At 42.9% G+C, this 24,762-nt stretch overlaps 1 pseudogene; it reads left to right on the top strand.

Annotated features, from left to right (window-relative positions):
• Positions 1-3,343: 3,343 nt before the first annotated feature.
• On the top strand, positions 3,344-15,890 carry LOC106599647 (proproteinase E-like; annotated as a pseudogene).
• The last annotated feature ends 8,872 nt before the right edge of the window (positions 15,891-24,762 follow it).

The following is a 24,762-nucleotide window of genomic DNA, read 5'->3' as shown; positions in this document are numbered from 1 at the left end:
AGCTTGGTTCGTCCTTTATTTACCTCCGATGGAAACCGATCTTAATAAACATGGTCCGAGGTCGAGATGGAGAAAAAAACAACAGCTTTGCACACCGTGTTAATTGTTGCAACGTTAATGAATGCTGTATTCGGTATTATAATAATAATATCCAATGATAAATAAGTATATTATTGATCATGAGGAGGAAAACAATCAATTATACTTAAAGTGAGTCTAATACAATAATAACGCGTTCACTAGCCTAAAGTCCGACAGGTCGCGATATTGAGTCGTTTCATCTTACCGTCCAAATGGAATCTATACAACTGGCTATACACAAGATGGACCAGAGCCTGCCGTTTCCAACGGGAACAAATTAGTCATAGTGGGCAGAACAAACAATGGCATTTTAAAAAACTTTTGCAAAGGGTAAAGTCTACAAACTTAGTCCACTCTCTTCATAACATATTCTAGTTTTGAGAACAGAAAACTGTATTGAGATCAAATGTTTCATCGATGACAACATTTGCAGAATGTCGGCCAAAATCCATCTCATTCCATCTTCTCCCACTGCTGGCCAGTGGGCTTCCTCTCACAACCATATTTGGTAGCGAGTGGAAACGCCAAGTGGATGCTTCACATTTATACATCCTGTGAAATATCTGTCTCATTATTCTATCTGTGCTCATATCCCCCATGGACTGGTTTGTACATAAAATATTCTCCATTCAGGCTGCAAAGTAGAGCTCTGCTACCCGACATTAAACTTCATGTTAGGGGTGGGTAAGGCCTGTTTTTAATCCATAACTAAGGTACGGGCAGGGCTCTGGTGTCACTAAATTGATCACTAACATTTTGAAGCTGAGCCATTTGCTCATGCTCTGCTGCGCAGTACAGTCATATCTGACTACGATCTGAAGCAGAATATGGCTTTATAGGACACATGGAATATGGCGATTCTCCTTAAGCTCAGGAAGCAACCGTTCAACTTGCCATTCACCAGCTTTTCAAGCTTAAGGGGGAATTTCACCCATGCTCTGCCACGGCATATAATCATTACTATATTAACAACATTACATTTTTATGATAAACATTATCCAAACCGCAAGCTAAAACTAGCACATTTTCATTTCACTGGTAGAATCGGGAAGTTTTGACTTCCTGTATATTCGTCTGCTCATAATAAACCACAAAGTCCGGCATTAATAGCAAATGCAGATACTCCCCGCTAAGGTAGATGGGGCGTGCTCACAAACTTGGACGATGGCATTATGTACTTCAAACGAACAATATCCAGCAATCTCAGAACTTCTGTAGGACCACAGAGCACCTTTCAGACCATGTAATCAATTTAATCTACCCCTCTTCTCTTTTGACTTTTTGTCGTTGTAATACTCAGGTTATCTGGAGTCACTCCCCTGTATTTAAACACAATGAAAAGACATGTCTACAAAAAGCCCCTGCAAAGGGCTACTATTGACAAGAATGATCTGTCAAAGTCAATGGGCTGGGGGAAGTACTGTCTGTAAACCTCCCCCAGCCCATTGACTTTGACAGATCATTCTTGTCAATAGTAGCCCTTTGCAGGGGCTTTTTGTAGACATGTCTTTTCATTGTGTTTTGAGAATCTGCAGAGAGAAGAATGAGGTGGTTCTGACATTACTGTTGGAGTCTTGATTGTATACCTTTCAGTGTCCTCTGCTGGTTTCTGTCCCACAATCTTATGCTCCATAAATGCAAGGTGTGCCCGCTCCCTCATGCTTTTGTAGCCAAAATGCTGCCGCTTTCGGGTATTTTTCAGCAGGGCACTGTGGAATGACTGGGTTGTGCTTAGACCAGCATTTCCCAAACTTGGTCCTGGATACCCCAAGGGGTGCACATTTTGGTTTTTGCCCTAGCACTACACAGCTGATTCAAATAATGAACTCTTCATCAAGCTTCGATTATTTGAATCAGCAAGGGCAAAAACCAAAATGTGGACCCCTTGGGGTCCCCAGGACCGAGTTTGGGAAATGCTGACTTAGACAGTAAATGTTGGCTTAGACAGTAAATGTTGGCTTAGACAGTAAATGTATTGTTGTATATGAAAGAGATTGAGGTGCCATTTATCCTCAATTTAACATACACAACAATTCATACTGTGTAAGAACTGCACTCCTAAGACTTTTCACACCTTCAGCCACCCAGCCCATTCACTTTGTTGACTAATCTTTCCTCTCAAAAGCCGCTCCCAATGTCCCCTCCTTGTCCCTAAACAATACGCTAGCCAGTCCCATTCGGTTGACACCTTCACCAACAAAGACATGTTGCCCTACGTCCCTTTAACAAAATGTGTAAAATGCTAACACCACAACCATTTCTTTCCAAGAGACATGCAGTACCAGCAAATCTTCTGCAAGAGGGCCAAAAAGTTGGTGGTTAAGAAGACATACACCGCATTCGGTAGAGTCTTATCCAGCTGGCTGTTCACCGCAGACAGGACAAGACCATTCGCCATAAGCACAAAGAGTCTCAGCTTCCCCAGCCCACCATGCCGAACATCATTGCCAGTGTACCGAAGCCGGATAAAGGACTATCACTGCATTTACACAAGCAGCCAAATTCGGATCTTTTTTTGACTAATTAGACATTATGATATCCGAATAATGTTTATTTTCCAAATCTAAAATACAGGGGAGTGTACACTATTTAATGCTAACTCTAGAGAACTGGGTATTTAACAAGAATGTTATAGGGTAAAAGAAACATACAACATTTGTTGTATGAACAGTGTAATACACTTCACTGTGTCTCATTTGTAGAGACACACAAGTGCAGAGAACTGTAGCTACAGATTGTTACAACAGTTAATGTGATTTACCAACATCTTATCTATTTCAAGTCTTCTCTCATTGATTGAGACCGGTGTGTGTCCACCCCAAAGTGCTGTGTCATGATTTATTACATTTTTCTAGGCAAGTCAGTTAAGAACAAATTCTTATTTACAATGACGGCCTACCCTGGACAAACCCTAACCCAGACGACACTGGGCCAATTGTGTGCCGCCCTATGGGACTCCCAATCACAGCTGGTTGTGATACAGCCTGGAATCAAACTAGGGTCTGTAATGGCACCTCTAGCACTGAGATGCAGTGCCTCAGACCGCTGCGCCACTCAGTAGCCCTCATGATGACAGATACCTGTCTCGATCAATGAGAGAAGACTTGAAATAAACAAGATGGCATTGTACACATTGTTGGATTACTTAAATGGAGCAGTTAAATAAAGGTTAAATTAAAAAAATGTATTAAATGGAGCAAAAAGAGTAATGGAGCATTTTCTAAATTCAAACTGACCCCCTGCAACTGGACACGGACATTTTATGAGACTCCTGTTTCCCCGAATCAAGGACGAAGACGGCATCGCTAAGGTTGGTAGAAAATTCTCTGTGCTACAGCAAACAGTATTTATCCTGTAATTTTGAGTAATGAATACCAAAAATCTTTGGTTAAATCACATTATCTGGTGTAACAATCTGTAGCTAAGAGAGCTGGTGGTCATGAACAAAATTACTATTCACAAAGAAACATACAGTGTGATCAGGGAATACTTTTAAAGCTGTGGGAGGAGTGTTGTCATGATCAAACTGCCATTCAGCTCCTCATGAGTCATCTGCTTGAAATCCAGCATAAAGTCTAATCCCTCGAGAGGGATTCAGTTCACGGGATACGGTTCTGCTGCAATGAGACACAGGCAAAGTAATTCTGTTTGTGTCTAGAATCCACTCCAGGAAGAAGCCAGGCACCAGGGTATTGTCTAAGACAAACAAATTAAATAAATTACTCTATTGTAGTTTGAACAACAGTTGAACTGTGCCAACATAACATCAACAGTCATAGAGATTACATTTACAACAATATTTCGCTTAATAGAAATAAATATGGCATAACCCTCAACTTTTGCACAGTGACCAGAACATGTCTGCTTAGGTACATTCCCTGAGTCTCCAGCGACGCTCCTCAGCCCTGAGCCTGCAAGGACGCTCCTCAGCACTGAGCCTCCAGCGACGCTCCCCAGCCCGGAGTCTCCGGCGACGCTCCTCAGCCCGAAGCCTCCAGCGACGCTCCTCAGCCAGAAGGCTCCAGCGACGCTCCCCAGCCTAGAGTCTTCTGAACGGGAGCGACGCCCAAAGCCACCTCCGTAGTGGGAGGATTGGGAGGGGGGGGGGTGTAGCACAGGAACCGTTGTTGACGGTGGCCACCCTCCATTCCCTCCCTTTAAGTTTGGGGTTGTTTTTGTGGGGTTGTTGTTTTTGAGGTGCATTTGGGGTCTGCACTTTTCGGGGGGGTACTGTCACGTCCTGACCATTAAAAGGGGTTATTTGTCATTGTAGTTTGGTCAGGATGTGGCAGGGGGTGTTTGTTTTGTGTGTTTCGGTGTTTTTGGTTTAGGTTCTATGTTTTCTATTTCTATGTTGGGTTTTTGGTAGGACCTCCAATTAGAGACAGCTGGTTGTTGTTGCCTCTAATTGGAGGCCATATTTAGTTGGGGTTTGTTTCACTTGTATTTTGTGGGTGGTTGTTTTCCTGTATAACCTGTGTTGCCTTACGGAACTGTTTCGTCATTTTGTTTATTTTGTTTAAGTGTTTTCTTTAAATAAATTAAGAAGATGAGAACTTTACCTGCTGCGCCTTGGTCCAATCCTTACAACGTCCATGACAAGAGGCGACACCTTAGAGACTTCTGCCCTATGTACATTGAACACTGGCTATTCGACTGGCTTCTTGCACCCTTTTTACCAATGCGGAATTTAACTGTATAATTCCACTCTCAATTGACATTGGTATTGATAAAGCTACTGAGGCCCTCAATGACTTATCTTTAGTGTCACTGCAAGTGTATGTGCAGTAGTTGGTGAATGGTGATTTCTCTACAGTACCAGTAGTTTCTAATGCCACTCAGGAACCATAAAGTTGTACTGATGTTGTGGTAATTGAATTGTACCTCTTTGTGATGTCACAGTCGATTAGCAGCAATAGGGCGAGGGGGTGGGCTGCTGAGGAGTCTCTGATGAACATGTTACCGTTGGACTTGATTGCACCGAAGAAGGTACGTTACGGACTGGGGAACTGCTCCTCTCCCCTGGAACAAGACCGGAATGGGTAAATACACACACACACACACACACACACACACACACACACACACACACACACACACACACACACACACACACACACAGCCGCGCACACACACACACACACACACACACACACACACACACACACACACACACACACACACACACACACACACACACACACACACACACACACACACACACACACGCACACACACACACACACACACAGAATACAGGGATGGTTAACCGTTAATCGGTTCCTTGCCGAAAATGCATTTGACCAGCCATGCTTATAATTCAATAGGTTAATTAGCTTTTCATTGCTTCAGACCTGGAGAGAGAGTTCCTGCTCGGAACTGCCGGCAAAGGTCCAAAGTGGAAACCAGCAACAGTGGTCACACAAACAGGCCATGTGTCCTACACATTTCACAGACCAGAGAACATCATCTGGAAGAGACACATGGATCAACTGTTGCCAGGAACCAACCTCAGAGATGACTCTTGTCAAGTGACAAACCAAGATCAGCTACTGGAGACCTACCATGTCTACGAGCCATCACCTGAACATCCACTGCACGACCTACAAATTCGGAAAGTGCTACAGACTCACCTGAACCAGGCAGAGTGCCTACTCAGGGTACTGTTTCACCCCAGTGTGGGCATACACCATCACCACTGAGACTCAGAGACAATGTGACTGTAGACTCACCTGTACAACGTCATTACCCTTCAAGAGAAAGATGACCCCCTGAAAGGTTGAATATTTAGTTCAGACTAACCTCTGACATTGGGGCAGAATACACCCCAGGGTTAAGTCTGGAAACTCAGACAGTCTACCGTCTTTCCCTAGTTCAGGAAAGGTTATTCTGGAAACGTCCTTTATTTACATTAAGAGAACAGTTTTTAAAAAGGAAAATAATATGCAAAACAGTGAATATTTACTTTTTCCTTATGAGATATCAAAAGTAAAGGGGGAGGAATATGTTGTGTATTGATATTCTAGTTTGTCCCTTTAGGGCACCTGTAGTACCCCCCTGCTTACGTATATTGGAATGCTTGGAATGTTTTGTCCTGTGAAACGCATTAAACAGTGCCCCCGTTAGTTTTTACTCCCGTCTCTGCAGCACTCCACCAATCAGGCCTTTATGGTACTCTTTGGCCTGAATGCCAAGCGACACATCTGGAGGAAACCTGATGCATGGTGGTGACAGCATCATGCTGTGGGGATGTTTTTCAGTGGCAGGGACTGGGAGACTAGTCAGGATCGAGGGGAAAATGAACGGAGCAAAGTACAGAAAGATCCTTGATGAAAACCTGATCCAGATCGGTCAGGACATCAGACTGGGGCGAATGTTCACCTTCCAATAGGACAACGACCCTAAGCACACAGCCAAGACAAAGCAGGAGTGACTTTGGGACAAGTCTGAACATCTCTGTAGAGACCTGAAAATAGCTGTGCAGCGACGCTCCCCGTCCAACCTGACAGAGTTTGAGAGGATCTGCAAAACTGGGAGAAAACTCCCCAAATACAGGTGTGCCAAGCTGGTAGCGTCATACCCAAGAAGACTCGAGGCTGTAATCGCTGCCAAAGGTGCTTCAACAAAGTACAGGGTCTGAATACTTATGTAAATGTGATTTTTCAGTGCCAAAAAAATGTAAGCTGTTTTTGCTTTGTCTTTATGGGGTATTGTGTGTAGATTGATGAGGATTTTTTTAATTCCATTTTAGAACAAGGCTGTAACTTAACAAAATGTGGAAAAAGTCAAGGGGTCTGAATACTTTCCGAATGGACTGTATAACATGACTTTGTCGGATATTGACTCAAAAGTGCTGACAGTGACTCCTCTGCTTCACCACGCTCCCCACCGGGTCTGCGATGCAGCAGACACACCAAATGGCAGGTGTCACATCACCAGAAATCTTCAACTTCAACTGCACCACCGCCACACTTAACGCTAACCCAGAAATCACTCCTTTCAATAGTGCCATGTCTCGCACTTCCGTAGTGACAACACAAAATAATGAATGACACGTATATACACTGACACCTTCCGCCGTGGAGTGATAAGGTGCCACTCCACAATTATTACTGCTGTAAAGTGTTTTTTTTTTTTAGCAGGTTGACATTTATTGTCATGAGTCTTGACTCCCGCTTAAGTCAGCTGCAAAATTGGCTATGTAGTAAAAAAGTATGAAAAAAATTGTTTAAGGTTAGGCGTGGGCATTAGGATTAGCAGTGTGGTTTAGGGTTAGATTTCAATGCTGTTTTTAAGAGATCACTTACACTACCAGTCATTATCTCTGTGTGTATTAGTCTCAGGTTGTGGCATACCCCCTTACCCCCCGGCCATGGCAAGTAAGACTGGGAATTACAGTATGAATAAGAGTACAGCGTAACGATAAACTTACATTGATTGCGTTGTTAATGAGTTATTACAAGTTGTTTACAATAAAAAGTATCATACTGTAAATAGACAAATTGTTGTAACATACGTTTTTGGAGACATACGTAGATACATACTGTATTTTTAAATAATTTCACAAATGTCCCAAGTCATGAACTAATTATACCACATATCTTGACCTACAAGTCCCTATATATGACCTGAATTGCTGATTAGGGACCTGCCTGTTTTTTGATTTGTAACTTATCCGATGAGAGCACATAATGCATACTTTTCATTCCTGGTTTATTAATATAGACTCACATGCACATGCACACACAATTATGCTACTGTTTAGACCCATGTATGGGTTTGCCATTTATTCTTAGGTTTCTCTGGAGTCGTTCTTCCCCACCTGAGGAGGTACGCTCATCGCTGATAACTGGGTCATGACGGCTGCACACTGCATTACGTGAATCCAGCATACAATATGCCATGCAAATGGCTGTATGATTCTATCAAATATAGCTAGTATCATAATAGGCATCCAATAAGTAATTAGGGCTGGGGTATGACAGAAACATTGAACACCTTTATATATAGGCTCTCCTGCTGCTCTATGAAACCCTGCCAAAAACTGTTCCCATAATGTTCCCTGAGAAGCTTTCTCTTACATACTCCTTAGCTATCACCAAACTAGGGCATAACAAACACTTGATACTCTTTCTGCCCTACCAGCATGTGGCACTGTAAGACCAAATGCTGCACTCGTCAGTAGAGTAAAATAAACATTCTCTTCACCTGTAGCCTAGTCTCCCCAGGCCTGTTTGTGCTGTATAGAGAACTAAGGCTGTTGGGAATTGGCTATACAGCACAAACAGATCTGGGCCAACCAGGTTACTTCACCAGTGTTTCTTCCCTCTGATCTGATCCAGGTTCCACACATACAGAGTGGTCGTGGCAGCGCGTGACATGAATACAGAGGAGGGTTATGAGGAGTCCATCATGGTGGACAAGCAAATCAAATTTATTTTTATATAGCCCTTCGTACATCAGCTGATATTCTCAAAGTGCTGTACAGAAACCCAGCCTAAAACCCCAAACAGCAAGCAAAGCATGTGAAAGAAGCACGGTGGCTAGGAAAAACTCCCTAGGAAAAACTCCCTAGAAAGGGCAAAAACCTAGGAAGAAACCTAGAGAGGAACCAGGCTATGAGGGGTGGCCAGTCCTCTTCTGGCTGTGCAGGGTGGATATTATAACAGAACATGGTCAAGATGTTAAAATGTTAAAATGTTCATAAATGACCAGCATGGTCAAATAATAATAATCATAGTAGTTGTCGAGGGTGCAACAAGCACGTCCGGGGGACAAGATGATCCTCCATCCTGACTGGAACGATAACTGTGTCTCACGTGGGTAAGGCCTTCTGCCCAGAAATATAGTACAAAACAGGTTCTAATAATGAGTCACTTTCAGAGACAAACAGCTGAATAAATAATGGAAGACGGTGTTGAAACGCACTGGGCCAGCGACAGAACATGATACTGTTATCATCTACCTTTGCTGTTTAAACATGGGCTGTAACATAACAGACAGAACTCATATTGTCAAAGTCAGTCATAAGATCCTCTTGCCCTGACAGTGTTGCCCTTTTCCTTTGGTGTTTGCTGTTTCCTATGACTTTCAGGAACGACATTGCCCTCCTGAAGCTGGTGAGGAGTGCTGTGATCAATGACAAGGTCCAGCTGGCCTGCCTTCCAGAGAGCGGTGCCATCCTTACCCACAACCAGCCCTGCTATTTCACCGGCTGGGGGCGCATCTACTGTAAGACACTCAATGCAGCCCATGTCAAATACTGTTTGTTTACTTTTACTGTTGTCTCACTTTATTAGGCATTATGAAGGCATCTAATGCCAAAATGTAGACATAACACATTATGATGGCAAACATATAGGGCTATATGATTATACAGTGTTGTTTGTTTTTTTCTCTCTCTCTCTCTCTCTCTCTCTCTCTCTCTCTCTCTCTCTCACTCTCCCTCTCTCAGCTGGTGGTCCCGCAGCCAACCACCTGCAGCAGGCCCTGCTTCCTGTGGTGGAGCACAGTGTCTGTAGCCATAGTGACTGGTGGGGCAGCTCTGCAAAGACCACCATGATCTGCGCTGGCGGAGAGAGCAAGTCCGCCTGTCATGTGAGTAGTGGTCACCAAACTGGATGAATGCATTCTAGTTTTAAGTTTTATTAGTCGTATGCACAGGATACACATGGTATACACCGAAATGCTTACTTGCATGTCCCATCTCGACAATGCAACAACAATAAGACATAATAAAATATAAGAATATGAACATAAAGTAAATGGCTCAGCAGAATAAGCATTTATTAAGCAGGAAGGTCCAATTTATAATCCAATATTTACATGTGTTTTGGGGAAGGGGAGATTGGGGGGCAAGTGTTCAAATTGTACAGTTTTTAGCAATAATAATACTATTCTGGTAGCAGCAGTTGTGATGTGTGTCGTAGTATGAATGTACAGTATGTGTGTGTGTGGATGAGTGCATGTCTGTGTGGGTGTGTGCGTGAGTGAACGCAGGTATGTACAGTGCATGTTTGTCGTGTTTTGTGTATGTACTACCGTCAGACATTTTTTTATTATTTCCAATGTGGCTAGTTGCTTTTTTCCCCATCTCCTCCACCCTGGTCTTCTTGTGTCTCCCCAGGGTGATTCAGGTGGGCCACTGAACTGTCAGGGCAGACGGTAGGTGGTATGTCCAGGGTGTCACCAGCTTTGCGAATGGTAAAGGCTGCAACATCCCCCAGAAACCTACTGTCTTCACCCGTGTTGCCTCCTTCATCCTCTGGATCAGTCAGGTGAGTTATGACGTAATTTATGAGGCCCCAGGCCGAGGCTGTCTAGCTGCTGAGTAATATCACATAGTTAAAATAATGGCACCCGAGACCTAGTAGGGATTAACTGACTGAACTGTGGTGCAGCAGAACTGTTGCAACAGCACATGGATTGCAAAAGAGTTGGTGTAAAAAAAGCCAAGTGGCAGTGCATAGGAATTTCCGGATGACTGACATGCCAAAAGTAAACTGCCTGTTACTCAGGCCCAGAAGCTAGGATATGCATATAATTGATAGAATTGGATAGAAAACACTCTGAAGTTTCTAAAACCTGTTAAAATAATGTCTGTGAGTATAACAGAACTGACATGGCAGGCGAAAACCCGAGGAAACTCCATTCCAAATTTTTTTTTGAGGTCACAGACCTTTTCAATGCTAGCCAATGGGATATACAAACAAATAGGAACCAGATTGCAGTTCCTATGGCTTCCACTAGATGTCAACAGTCTTTAGAAAGTGTTTCAGGCTTGTTTCTTGAAAAACAAACAAGTAGTTGTAGTTTATCCAAGGTGTTCTCATCAGGACAGGGAGACTTTTGGTGAGCTCTTTGTTATTTTCCTTTTCTATTGAACACCGTTCTTTCTGTCTGAAATATTATCGTTTATTTACATATTAGAGTACCTGAGGATTGATTAGAAACATTGATTGACTTGTTTGGACGAAGTTTACCGGTAGCTTTTTGGATTCCTTTGTATGCATGTTGAAGGAGTGGATTACTGAAATCAATGGCACAAACTAAACTGACTTTTTGGATATAAAGAAGGACTTTATCAAACAAAACGAACATTCGTTGGGTAGCTGGGACCCTTGGGATTGCAAACAGAGGAAGATCTTCAAAGGTAAGTGATTTATTTTATCGCTACTTGTGATTTTTGTTAAGCCCGTGCTGGTTGGAAAAGTATTTTGATGTAGGGGCGCTGTCCTCAGATAATTGCATTGTATGCTTTCGCCGTAAAGCCTTTTTGAAATCTGACAACGCGGTTGGATTAACAAGAAGTTAAGCTTTTAAATGATGTAAGACACGTGTATGTTCATAAATGTTTAATATTACAATTTTGTAGTTTGAATTTGGCGCACTCCAGCTTCACCAGATGTTGTCGATTTTGATCCCGCTAGCGGGATCCGATCCCTAAGAGTTTTTAACTTTAAGGTCAATTGTCTTTTGCTTGCAGACAATGGCTCAAAACTGAAGAAAAACCCTATACCCTACATATAATGACCTAGAGTACTAGATGATTAAATGCATTATAATAAAATGTGGTCATTACTGTTCATCTGTTTCTATATCTTGGACAAAATATATCCTCATACTGTTATGTGAGAGAATTAAAAATGTTTTAATGGTAACAATATACAATACAATAATACATTTATTTATTTATTTAACAAAGTGATAACATCACTGAACTCAATCGGTCTTAGTCATTAGTGTTTGATTCATGTTAGATCCAGCAGCATAGTCAGAATTCTTTAAAGCTTCAGCCTAATAACCCTCACAGTAACCTTGACAGATGCCAGAGGTCATGGATAGGGCTGTTGCGGTGACTGTGTTACACCCACACTGGCGCTCATGAGTCCTGAAGGCAGTCAAATTAGGCTTCTCCAAGCTCTGATGCTGCTGCTGGTCATTAGTAGTCTACCAAACTTGTTAACTGCCTGGCACTCAGCACTCGATTGTCCCTCTGATCACTCTGACATCAATGTAAATGTAATCAAAAATCTAATCACTTCATGAGAGCCCATGAGCTCATGTTGCACAACATTTCTATAGGCTATTAAATTGTGTGAGAAAACAGAGTGATGGCCTTTACTAAAAGAGGATCCCATCAGCTTTCTATAGACTAGGCCTACTATATTTATTTCTCAACTTTCCTAATATTAAGCACATTGTTTATCTTAACAATAGGAGTATAGCCTACCTGGCTGGCATGAAAATCAACCACAGGAAAAGCGTCCTCAATTCGCTATTTAAGTGCATAGATGACATATATTTTTTCCCCTGACACTGTTTTTCGAGACAGGTGCGTGATAATGGTCCATTCTAAATCAAAACGAATTTCACACATACATTATTTAGTATATGTAAAGACAAGATTAAATCAAGAATAGCCTATCACTTGTGAACTATATATTATCACTTGTAAATTATGCCCAGCATAGGAAACTCCCTTTTTTTGCATCTTTTTCGAAATATAGTCGCACACCTCGTGTAGCGTCTCCCATAGGCCTATATGTGTGGATAAGGTTTGTAATCACAACTAAAGTGGCCAAATAACTTCTTAAAATGAAGCACATTAATCCGCTTTACAAGGGGTGTAGAGTCTAACTGGCATACATAAGCAACGCATGAGTTTCAAGTTTGGGGAAAATCATTTTCACCATAAAAATGTACCTTTATAATAAAAACATGAGATTTATAATTGCATTTGCGGTCACTTTTGATAATGGTGTTTTCCGCTAATGGAACATTCTCTTATAGCCTACTACCATGTGCACATTGCTGCTCTTGTAATGGGAAGAAATAGCCTAACAGTTTATCAACATTTTAAGCTAAACTTTCTGATCTGTTGCGTCAGCCACATTGCTGCTAGTGGTTGTATTAATATGGGATCTATTGCATCCCACAAATCAAATCAAATGTTATTTGTCACATACACATTGTTAGCAGATGTTAATGTGAGTGTAGCGAAATGCTTGTGCTTCTGGTTCCGACAGCGCAGCAATATCTAACAGTAATATCTAAACAAGTAATCTAACAATTCCCCAACAACTACCTAACACACACAAATCAAAGGGGTGAATGAGAATATGTACATGTAAGTATGGATGAGCGATGGCGAAGGTGCAATAGATGATATATAATACAGTATATACTTGTGATATGAGTAATGTAAGATATGTAAACATTATTAAAGTGGCATTATCCAAATGGCATGACCTGGTACTCATAATGTCCACTGGCTGTGTTGAAGGCTGTCTTCCACTCATCCACCTCGCGTATCCGAACCAGGTGGTAGGCATTCTGAAGGTCAAACTTGGAAAACATGGTAGCCCCCTGGAGAGGTTCAAACGCCAAGGAGAGGAGAGATAGGGGGTAACGATTTTTGACAGTGATATCGTTAAGTCCCCGGTAGTCAATGCACGGGCACAGGGTCTTGTCCTTCTTCTCCACAAAGAAAAACCCTGCGCCGGCAGGAGATGCAGAAGGACGGCCAGCCCCAGTGGCCGGAGACTCCTGTATGTACTCCTCCATAGCTTTGGTCTCTGGTCCGGACAGAGAATACAACCAACCCCGAGGTGATGTAGTGCCTGGGAGAAGGTCAATTGCACAATCATAAGGACGGTGCGGCGGAAGGGAAGTAGCACGTGCCTTACTGAACAATTCCAGGAGGTCATGGTACTCAGTAGGAATAGCATAGACATCCACAGTCTAGCTAACATCCTGAGGAGCACGACTTGGGGAAGGCTGTGCTGCTTGAAGGCAATGGAATGGCAAAAAGGACTCCAACCCAGGATGGAGCTTGTGGTCCAGTCAATCACAGGATTGTGTTTTGTAACCAGGAAAATCCCAACACAACTGGAACATGGGGAGATGCAATGAGGAGGAACAGTATGGTCTCACTGTGCTTACCAGAAACCCGTAATTGAACGGGCACAGTACAATGGGTGACTTCCCCTATAGAGCGGCCATCCAGTGCCGTAGCATCCATGGGCACAGAGAGGGGCTGAGTAGGAATACCAAGCTCCGAAGCTATCATAAGACATTCATCAGCCCCAGAGTCCATGAGCACTCGGAGAGACTTAGATTGGTCTCCCCAAAGCATAAGAGCAAAAAGGGGTGTGCGGGTGATGGGAATCAGGGAACTCCCAGTACTGGTACCCACTAGAGACAAGGGTTTCCTAATAGGGCAGGTAGCTATAAAATGTCCTTCCCACTCCACTGTACAGACAACAGTTATTATTCATCCTCTGTGAGTGCTCCCAAACTGATAGTCTAGTTCTACCCAACTGCATAGGCGCAGGAGTATCCAACTCATGCGTCATAGACTCATGAGAGAGCTCGGGTGACTTCGACTCCTCTCGTAAAAGCTGCCTTCAGAAACTTCCGGATTCCATAGAAGGTGAAAGCGGCATATCGGGTGCACGAGTGTGCCCAAGACCAAACCTCCTCTCACTCTTGCGTTCCCTTAGGTGTCCATCAATTTTAATGGTTAAGGAGATAAGAGTCAAGGTCCACCGGCAGTTCCCGAGCAGCTAGCTCATCCTTTACCTCCTCACATAATCCGTGTAGAAAAGTATCGAAAAGAGACTCCGGATTCCAGGCACTCTCGGCAGCCAACGTGCGAAAGTCCACCGCGTAGTCTGTCACACTACGGAGTTTTGACATAAGTCAAGCAGTTTGCTGGCCGCCTTTCTCCCAGATACCTGAGACTCAAAAACTTTTCTCACCTCTGCCATGAATTCCTCCAAATGACCGCAAATGGTAGATTGTTGTTCCCAAACTGTCGTAGCCCAGGAGAGCGCCCTTCCCAACATTAGCGTAATTATATACGCTATCTTCGATCGGTCTGAAGAAAATGAAGATGGCTGTAGCTGAAAAATAAGCGAGCACTGAGAAAGAAAACCCTGGCAGGTGCCAGGATTCCCCGAATATCTCTCTGGAGGAGGTAAGCGGGGTTCACGGGGAGTCGGGATAGGCTGTACAAACTCACCACAGATGGGGAAAAAATTACTGGTTGATTTGAGGTTTTTCAGAGGTGGCAGACAGTCTCTGAGCTAACTCCCTGATTTGATCCATAATAGCCTTCAACCCATGGTCGTGGCGTTCCGTCAAGGAACTGAGCCCTTCCAAAAGGCCCTGTAGCAACTCCTGATGTCTCCCAATGGTGGCTCCCTGCAGGGAGACAGCTTGGTGGAGCTGGTCCAAGTCTGCTGGGTCTGTCATGGCCAGTTCGTATTCTCAAGGCACAAGGCGAGACCCAAATGCAGACACAGGAGGCAGATGGTTGGAGTCTTACAATGTTTATAATCCAAAGGGGTAGGCAAGAGAATGGTCGTGGACAGGCAAAAAGGTCAAAACCAGATCAGAGTCCAGGAGGTACAGAGTGGCAGACAGGCTCGTAGTCAAGGCAGGCAGAATGGTCAGGCAGGTGGGTACAAACTCCAGAAACAGGCAAGGGTCAAAACCGGGAGGACTAGAAAAAGGAGAATGCAAAAAGCAGGAGAAGGGGAAAAACGTTGGTTGACTTGGAAATATACAAGATGAACTGGCACAGAGAGATACCCCCTGTGATACTGTCACGCTCTGATCTGTTTCACCTGTCCTTGTGATTGTCTCCACCCCCCCAGGTGTCTCTTATTTACCCCAGTGTATTTATCCCTGTGTTTCCTGTGGCAGATCCTGAGTGGAAAGCCGTACCCTCTGCCCAATGTGGTAGCGGGGAGCTGGGGTCCGGCGATGGGCCGCTTGTCGAAGAAACCATCCAGATGGGATAGGACAGTCTGCAGTGTGATGGTGATTGTGTCGTCTGTGGACCTGTTGGGGAGGTATGCAAACTGAAGTGGGTCTAGGGTGGCCGGTAAGAAGGAGGTGATATGATCCTTGACTAGTCTCTGAAAGCACTTCATGATAACAGAAGTGAGTGCTACGGGGCGATAGTCATTTAGTTAGTTATCTTTGCCTTCTTGGGTACAGGAACAATGGTAGCCATCTTGAAGCATGTGGGGACAACAGACTGGGATAGGGAGCGATTGAATATGTCCATAAACACACCAGCCATCTGGTCTGCGCATGCTTTGAGGACACGGCAGAGATGCCGTCTGGGCCAGCAGCCCTGCGAGGGTTAACTGTCCCACACTATGTTTGGAATATTTATTTCTTGAACAGAATAGAATCGGTCGACTTTTGTACTATGGGGGATAGTAGATTGACATAGGCTTGTGCTTTTGCTGTTTGTTAGGCCCACTCATCTTGTTGGCTGACGAAAAGTAAATGTGGACATTTCTTCCAATATCTTCAATATGCACCTCAGCATTGGATAAGGACGATTGCGATTGAGTCCCTGATGTGTCTGTCTTCACTTGTAGCCTGTGTGAAAGACCCAATCACCTGGTGTAGAGCCATGTGAGTGAGATTGCACAGCACTCAGAGAGAAGGGCAACAACGACCCAAGGCCGCAAAAGGCATGGATTGTTTTAGGGTGCATTACGGCCACAAAGGGGATGCCGCCGTGAAATTCAAGGCATTACATTTTGAATGAGAGACTAATGAAGTGTGTACAGCCTGCGCAAAAAACAAAGCAGAGTTCATGCCTTCAAGCGACTTTTTTCAAATCATCGTTAGTTGCATCATGCAGCCTTAGAATGTACTACAAATCAAAACATATAGCCCAATGTTTGTAGAACAACTAAAGTAACTCTAAATTAAGTGTATAGGAGTAAATTTTTCTTTGTTAACTGCTCAACACAGAATAGCTGCATGTGCACACTCCCTCAAATCGTTTGGAGAAAATATTTATATTTTATTCATCTTTGTTCAATTGTATTCTTCATATTATAAAATAATTCCACAGAATTCTAAGCAAATCTTGTCTGCTAAAGGAACTAGTGTAGCCCACAGCCATTTGGCATAGCCACATCAGGACCTAACATAAGGACAACTCAGAGTATGCTGTTCTGTTCTTCTGAAATAGACTACATTTTCTTCATATCATGTTTCTTTAGACCTGTTTAAAATAAATAATGGATTTATTGTGATGGTGTAGGCTACATTACATGGATAGCCTACAAGCCACTGTGTGGATGCCAGGAGATGCTGAATGTGTTTATGTTAATTACCGGTCAATTACTGTGAGACCGACAGTTATTTGCCTGACAATCACCGGCTGACAAAATGTTGTGAGCCACAGCCCTAGTCATGGGTCAACCGCAAAGGTCAGAGGTTATGGGTCAGAGGGGTTCCAGGTGAAGTAGTTCATGTCCTGGAGCTGAAGGCAGGGTTGTACTTGGAGCCCTTGGAGTAGCCCAGGTCCTTCATCAGCATGGGGTGTTCCAGAGGTGCAGGGGAACAGATGGCAGTTCCTCAGACTGGGCTTCACGTTACCATACGCCTTGTAGAGCTCTACTAACTTGGGAGCCCTGGCCAGGTACACTACACACTAAGCCAGGATAACCTGAGGGAGCGAGAGAAGGAGCGAAGGAAGAAAACAAGTTAGTAGAGAGGGGAGTAGAGAGAGAATTAACTTTATTAGTGTTGTGATATGGCACAATATTAAAAGGAATACCAGATAAAAGGGTAGGAAAATAAAGAGTTCCTAAGGTAAAATCTAACCTCTCTCTTTATTGTATCCACAACATAATTAAGAGTTGATATCTAACAGAGGCAGATGTAAGGACAACTCTTGGTTTCCCTTGGTGACATGTTCTGACTGCTCTCGCACCTCACACTATGGCATCCTGATGAAGTGGCAGGTCTGGGAGAGCTACAGCCTGAGGAAGGGCAGAGCGATCTGCCATACCTGAACTAAAGGGACAAGACGTCCAGTCAGAACATTCCATAACCTGGTCTAGAACTCTTTGAGTAGTATAGTTGAATCCTGACAGGCACAGAACAACTGTCTGTATGAGCTGGAGACACACACATAAAAACTTAGACGAGGTGCAGACCAAAGGAAAATAAGAAAGTAGGTTACTCTGACTCAGCACAGCATACAGCTGCCACAGGCCAAAGTAAGTGTTCCCTGGGATGATCCCTGGGATGATGGTAAAGGATAACTACGGTAGTTCTTTACCAACTTGGCTTGTGTCGGCGAAAGTGAGACGTTCTCCATTTCCCCTTGCCTTTTTAAAAGCACATCCTCATTTTATACTTTTACATTAATGTGGTTGCTACCATGATTACGGATAATCCTGAATGATGAGTGAATAATGATGAGTGAGAAAGTTACAGACACACAAATATCATACCCCCAAGACATGCTAACTTCTCACCATTACATTACATTAACATTAGCATTTTTTCAAAGTATTATATTTATGCCTCTGTAACTTTCTCACTCATCATTATTCACGATTCATTCAGTACTATCCGTAATCATGGCAGCATCCACATGAATGTAGAAGTGTTTAGAAACATATTCTATTCTTAATAAAAGTGACTCCAAAATGACACAATACATTATTTACCATTTATTTCTATTGGGCACAAAATAATCTGAAACAACCAAAACAAACAGCAAATGCATCCAACACATTTGTAGTTACAAGCTTGATGTAGTCATTGCGTGCTACGAATGAAAATGGGACCAAATACTTAACTTTTGACTACTTTAATACACATGTAAGTTAATTTGTCCCAATACTTTTGGTCTCATAAAATGGTGGGAATATGTACAAAAAGTGCAGTAATTTCTACATGGTTCACCCAATATGGATAAAAATACCCTCAAATTAAAGCTAACAGTCTGCACTTTAACAACATCGTCATTGTATCATTTCAAATCCAAAGTGCTGGAGTACAGAGCCAAAAAAAAAAAAAAAATGTCCCTGTCCCAATACTTTTGGAGCTCATTGTATATACACTTACGTCAAGGGGTCTTACAATTCAAAATCAAATAGCAAAATTATTCTATGGAGAGATCATTCTATATCTTTGGACAGATCATTGTCAAGGTGGCATGTCATCACCATTTGTTTGTGACACTAAACCCCCTAGGCCAATTCCCGACGGCATCACACCCATATCCATTTCATTAGTCAAGCTGAGGGGAAATTTCATCACCCCTGGTAAAGCCCTATAGAGAAGCAGGGTACAGTAAATCTCTGCCCTGCCCCTGACTGACCAACAGCTGAATCTCATGAAAGGGCCAGTGGAAGGGATGTTAATGTCTTTTAGTCTTATGTTTCTCCCTGGCCTAGTGGACCTTGGTTCAAATAGTATTCATTTTCTTTGAAAGCAGCGCATTATTTGAGTTTTCCTGGCGCAATGGAGCCGATGGAATAGTTCTACAAATACAAACTCTCCAGACAGTCAAAGTATCTGAAAGAAAACAATTACTGTTTGAACCCAGGTTTGTTCCCTATGTGATCTATGTGAGGGGTGTGTGTGTTGCACAAGCTGTCCTTAATGTTTTCCATCATCCCCCTTCAATCCACACCCATACTTCATCCATCTGAAATACAGAGATAGCCTGTACTCATTGTGACATGAGGCCTAAATTGTCCAGAGCTTCACTGGCGGCTTTCCAAGGCAAAGAGCGATAAACAGAGGTTACTGGCTAACTGTAGAGGGCTTAGAAACAAATGCAGGTTGGTGTTTATTGAGATGAATCTTGTCCTGGAGGCAGAGCGATTTCTACTAGATCTGCCAGCGGCAAAGTCAAAATTTGAGTAATATTGGCAAAAATTTCTGAAAACAAAAATTCACTTTTTAGTCTTAATTTAAGGTTAGGGTTAGGCATAAGGTTAGCATTGCGGTTAAGGTTTAAAATCAGATTGTATGACTTTGTTGCTATGTCAGCTAATGACTACCCTGCAGAGCTGCCTTCAGTACCTGAGTCATCCCAATAAATGCCAAACTGTGAAACAAATCCAGACAAAAGCTTGGTTGACCAAAGTCGCTTGTTTTTAGTTTCATATTAAAAAAATAGCTTAATTAAAATATCCTTCACACTAACAACACTTAATAAAGCAGTGTCCGATTGTGTTCACATAAGAGAATAGTGATCTACGTAGGTCTACAAGCAATGACATGAATGAATTTCAGCCATGTTTTGGTCATGACAAAACATGAAATACACTACATTTACCATTAAGGCTATAGCTGGTAAAAACATCCATCCTGCATTGTCTTGAAAGTTTTGAGATAAAAGTCATGCTGCTGCAGAGCTAGGTCTAGGTTATATTTGTGTTCCTGTTGCAAAGCTAAGATATTTAAATACTTTCTGGGGCGCCTTCCGAGGAAAGTCTAGCTCTTTTAACTCCATAGGCTAACTTAAGATCTGGATTCTTTTGAGGACCTCAGTCAGTACCCCAGCACCCCCAGCCTAGTGAACCCACCGTTGTGGTGACGTTCTAGCCTAGACTTTGATCTGTTTTTCCTGCCTTATCAAAATTTTATGGTGTGACAATGACCATATAAGTTGGCAAGACAACACAAAACAGGTCTGGAACCAGGCTAGCAGGTTTGGGGTCTATTTCAATTCCAGTTTCAATTCCAGTTAGTTCAGAAAGTACCATTCTTCCACTAGAAATTCCATAATTTGGTGTTTTGCTGATTCTGGTGGAAAACGCTGTCTCAGTTGCCGCTCCAGAATCTCCCATAAGTGTTCAATTGGGTTGAGATCTGGTGACTGAGACACACGCACACACAGACACACACACGCACACACACCCTTTAAACCCCCTATGTGCCTTTGAGACCTCTCTTTCAAAGCCACTGAGATCTCTTCTTATAGCCATGGTCGACAAAATGATAGGCAATTGGGCATTGTTATACTGTATATGAGCCTAAGCATGATGGGATGTTAATTGCTTAATTAACTCAGGACCACACCTGTGTGGAAGCACCTGCTTTCAAAATACTTTGTATCTCTCATTTACTCAAGTGTTTCCTTTATTTAGTCAGTTACCTGTACTTCCTGAATTCACTGGAATTTCAATGGAATTGACCCCTGCCCTGCAGGCAAGTGAGGGTCTATCCCCTGCTTCCAGTCGGCCCCATGCCGTGACAAAATCCCATTATGAGACGGCCGTCCTCTAATCTGGACCAACGCTGTCTCATTTGTCACTCAGGGTGTCCCTCTCTCCCCTCTGTCCAAGATGGATGAGTCCAACGCCTTTCCAACCCTCCATATCCAAGCCCAAATCATGAGGCATTAGTGTGTTGACACAGCTATTTTGGATAGGGCTTTGTCCTCCTGGAGGCATTTTGTAATATCCGCCAGGCCATGGAGGATGATGGATGTCAGGGGCTCTGATAATAAACTCCCATGCCAGCTGGAAAACACTTGTCATGGTGCATGGCAGACAGGGCCATCCCTCTGTCTCTGGTGGTGGGTTGGCAGCAGCAGCAGTCATCAGGATTCCCTCCAAAACTCAATGATCCTTTCTTGTTGTATGGCTTGTTTGTAGTGTTGGATTGACTTACTAGTGAAATCATGACAGGGCACTGAGAAATAAAATACTAGGAATATTGAGAACAGACACTGGGAATGGTCATCTGACCCCATATCCATCCTCAACTGAGGTTGACAGAAAAAGTAAAGCTGAGAACCAGAGCTTAAAAGGATCAAGTCCCCTCACGTTCCCTTTTCAGACACTAATGCATATAATATAAGTGTAATGGCGGGTACCATATACTATAGTCTATGACCACTAGCGATGGGGGGAAAAATCGATACAGTTACATATCACAATATTATTTTGGCTGATATTGTATCAATAGTTTGACTCCAAGTATCAATTTGTAAAAAAATATTTTATATACAGTACCAGTCAAAGGTTTGGACACAGCTATTCATTCAAGGGTTTTTCTTTATTTTCACTATTTTCTACATTGTAGAATAATAGTGAAGACATCAAAATTATGAAATAACACATATGGAATCATGTAGTAACCAAAAAAGTGTTAAACAAATCAAAACATATGTTATATTTGAGATTCTTCAAAGTCGCCATCCTTTGCCTTGATGACAGCTTTGCACATTGCAAAATGTTTTCAGCACTTTTATTCCGTGACTGATCAAAACAAATTTTCTCTTACGCTCTCGTCTCTCTGCAGCAGACATATAGTGAGCAATATGTTTGGAACATCAAATCGCAATAAAATCGCAGTATCGAAACGCAATACATACTGTATAGAATTGTGAGAATCGCAATACATATCACATTGGCACCTAAGTATCATAATCATTTTGTCTTGTGAGATCCCTGGCAATTCCCAGCCCTAATGACCACGCCAAAGAATCGACTCATTTCCTAAGTGTCTGACAAAGATATTCTGGTTATTCATTGATTCCAGGAAGATGACAGTGACAACAATCAGCCCCAGCTTCTAAAGCACCAATGAAGGGCAGTTGGCACCATAGCGCCTAACAGGCTGACACCACTTTGACATCACTGATACAGTCACTGTGTGAGGACTTTAACCTAATTAGCGCCAGCCGCTTGGCCTGGCCTGATTCAGCTAATGCAGGGCATATTGAAAGAGTATACTGTACGTGCTAGAACGCACTGTGTTCCTTGGCTGGATCGAACTGCATCTCTTAGAATCAGAGCGAAGGGAAAGTTACTTCTATGGACACAACAGCACATTCACCATACCACCAGAGACCTCTGAAACACAACTAAACTATTCACAGGTTTATTCTGCTATCCATTCCCATGGGCTGAGAGACAGACCGCTTGGGTCGTTCTTTCTGGGCAGCTGCTGTGAAGCCAACCAGACAGGATGTCGCCACATTATTTGACAACATCATGACAGCATCATTTGTCATCTAAATGTCTGTGTCATTCCAGTGAGGAGCAGTGCAGTGCAGTACAGTACAACCTAAAAAGTCCATGTCCACTGACTGCAGATGAATCAATGGAATATAATGTATTCTAATGTTACGCTTGAACCATTGAGGAGCATCAAGATCATCAGTGTGCTGGAATTTCAATTTAGTGTACAGTTGTTTTCCATGCACCTGGATAGTACAATAGCTATGCGACTCGTTATACTTTTTTTCTATTGAACCATTGGACTCACCTGCTTTGCGTAGACATAGAGGATGTGGGACCTCTGAAGGCCCTCCTTCACATGCTCCTCCTAAGGCATGATGTCCCGAGGAGGGGCGCTGCCGGGTGCTGATTGGCCAGGACGGGCCGCACCCACCCGGGCCTGGATGGCTAACTGGAGCCTGTTGAGCCCCGCCCGGGCGTCGCTGTCACACAGGAGGGCTATGGTGTCCAGAGCCTTCTTCTCAATATAGACCCTTGGTTTACAAAACATGAAAACAGTCACACATTCAATTATAGTCCCCAAATCCAGAACAAATTCAAGAAAGCGTACAGTATTATATATAGCCATTATTGCATGGAACTCCCTTTCATCTCATATTGCTGAAATGAACAGCAGGCCTGGTTTAAAAAAACAGATAAAGCAACATCACAGCACAACGCCTCTCCCCTATTTGACCTAGATACAGTACCTTTACAGGGGCACTTAAGGATTTTGGCAATGATGCCCTTTATCTACATCTCCATAGTCAGATGAACTCGTGGTAACTGCTAGCATGCTAGGAGATACTTACTGTATTGACTTCCAGTCATTACTCTAATGGTAGTTACTATTGGCTCGTGAAACTACCTCTAATTTCCTTCATACTGGACACAGAGACATAGACATGTTATTCACATGTTCATCTGACTCTGGGGAAGTAGATAAAGGGAAAATTAGTTGGCAAAATCCCAAAGTATCCCGTTAAAGGCAAATTAGTCAACTATGCACATTTCAAAGCCATTTAAGGTATTCTCTGTCATCCAAAGGTATTCTCCGCAATCTCAAATAAACCCGTCTCTAACACAAGTACACAACAAAGATTTGTTCCACTTGGCCACTTAAGGTGACAAATACAATTTCAACCCCATTGCCAACAACAACTTTATGGAGTCAGCAGGAGTCAGATTTCCACTTGACATCGATACAGGGGAGCATCTTTAATAGGCCTGGGTGATAATGTCATTGTCAAAGCTGGAGAGAAGTTAGCCTTGAACTGATTGTTCTTCTTGCCTGTGTGTCAGGTGAGACGACAGACATACAGGACAGTGTTGAGTCGACAGTGTTGAGTCGACGGTGACACCATGAGAATCAGCTCCAAGTGAGTCAGGAGATGTCAACTTCTCTTGTCACCAATACCGACCCCTTTAATACTGACCCCTCATGAACTCACACTTAACCCACCATGCCAGGGACTTGCCATTTGAAAAACGCATAATTTTTGAAGAGAACGTCAGAGTATTTATTCACTTACCTCCAGGAATAAGAGCTCAGATAGCAACATCTATCCATCTCTTTTGGTAACTATCAGAGTCTACTTGTGCAATCATCTTTCATGTTGATGTATGCAGTTCTTCTATTTAATTTATTATAATTTAAGGTATCAGTTTTCTGATTCTGATTTATGTGCCTAAATAAAACAATCCAGCTACACTGAGTGTACAAAGCATTAGGGACACCTGCTCTTTCCATGACCAGGTATACTGACCAGTTAAATCCAAGCTATGATCCCTTATTGATGTCACTTGTTAAATCCACTTCAATCCGTGTAGATTAACGGGAGGAGACAGGTTAAAGAAGGATTATTAAGCCTTGAGACAAATGAGACAT

This window comes from Salmo salar, chromosome ssa03 (assembly GCF_905237065.1).
Source record: "Salmo salar chromosome ssa03, Ssal_v3.1, whole genome shotgun sequence".
NCBI lineage: Eukaryota > Metazoa > Chordata > Actinopteri > Salmoniformes > Salmonidae > Salmo > Salmo salar.
Note: the sequence above shows the minus strand (reverse complement) of the source record. Positions and strands in the feature narration are given on the sequence as shown.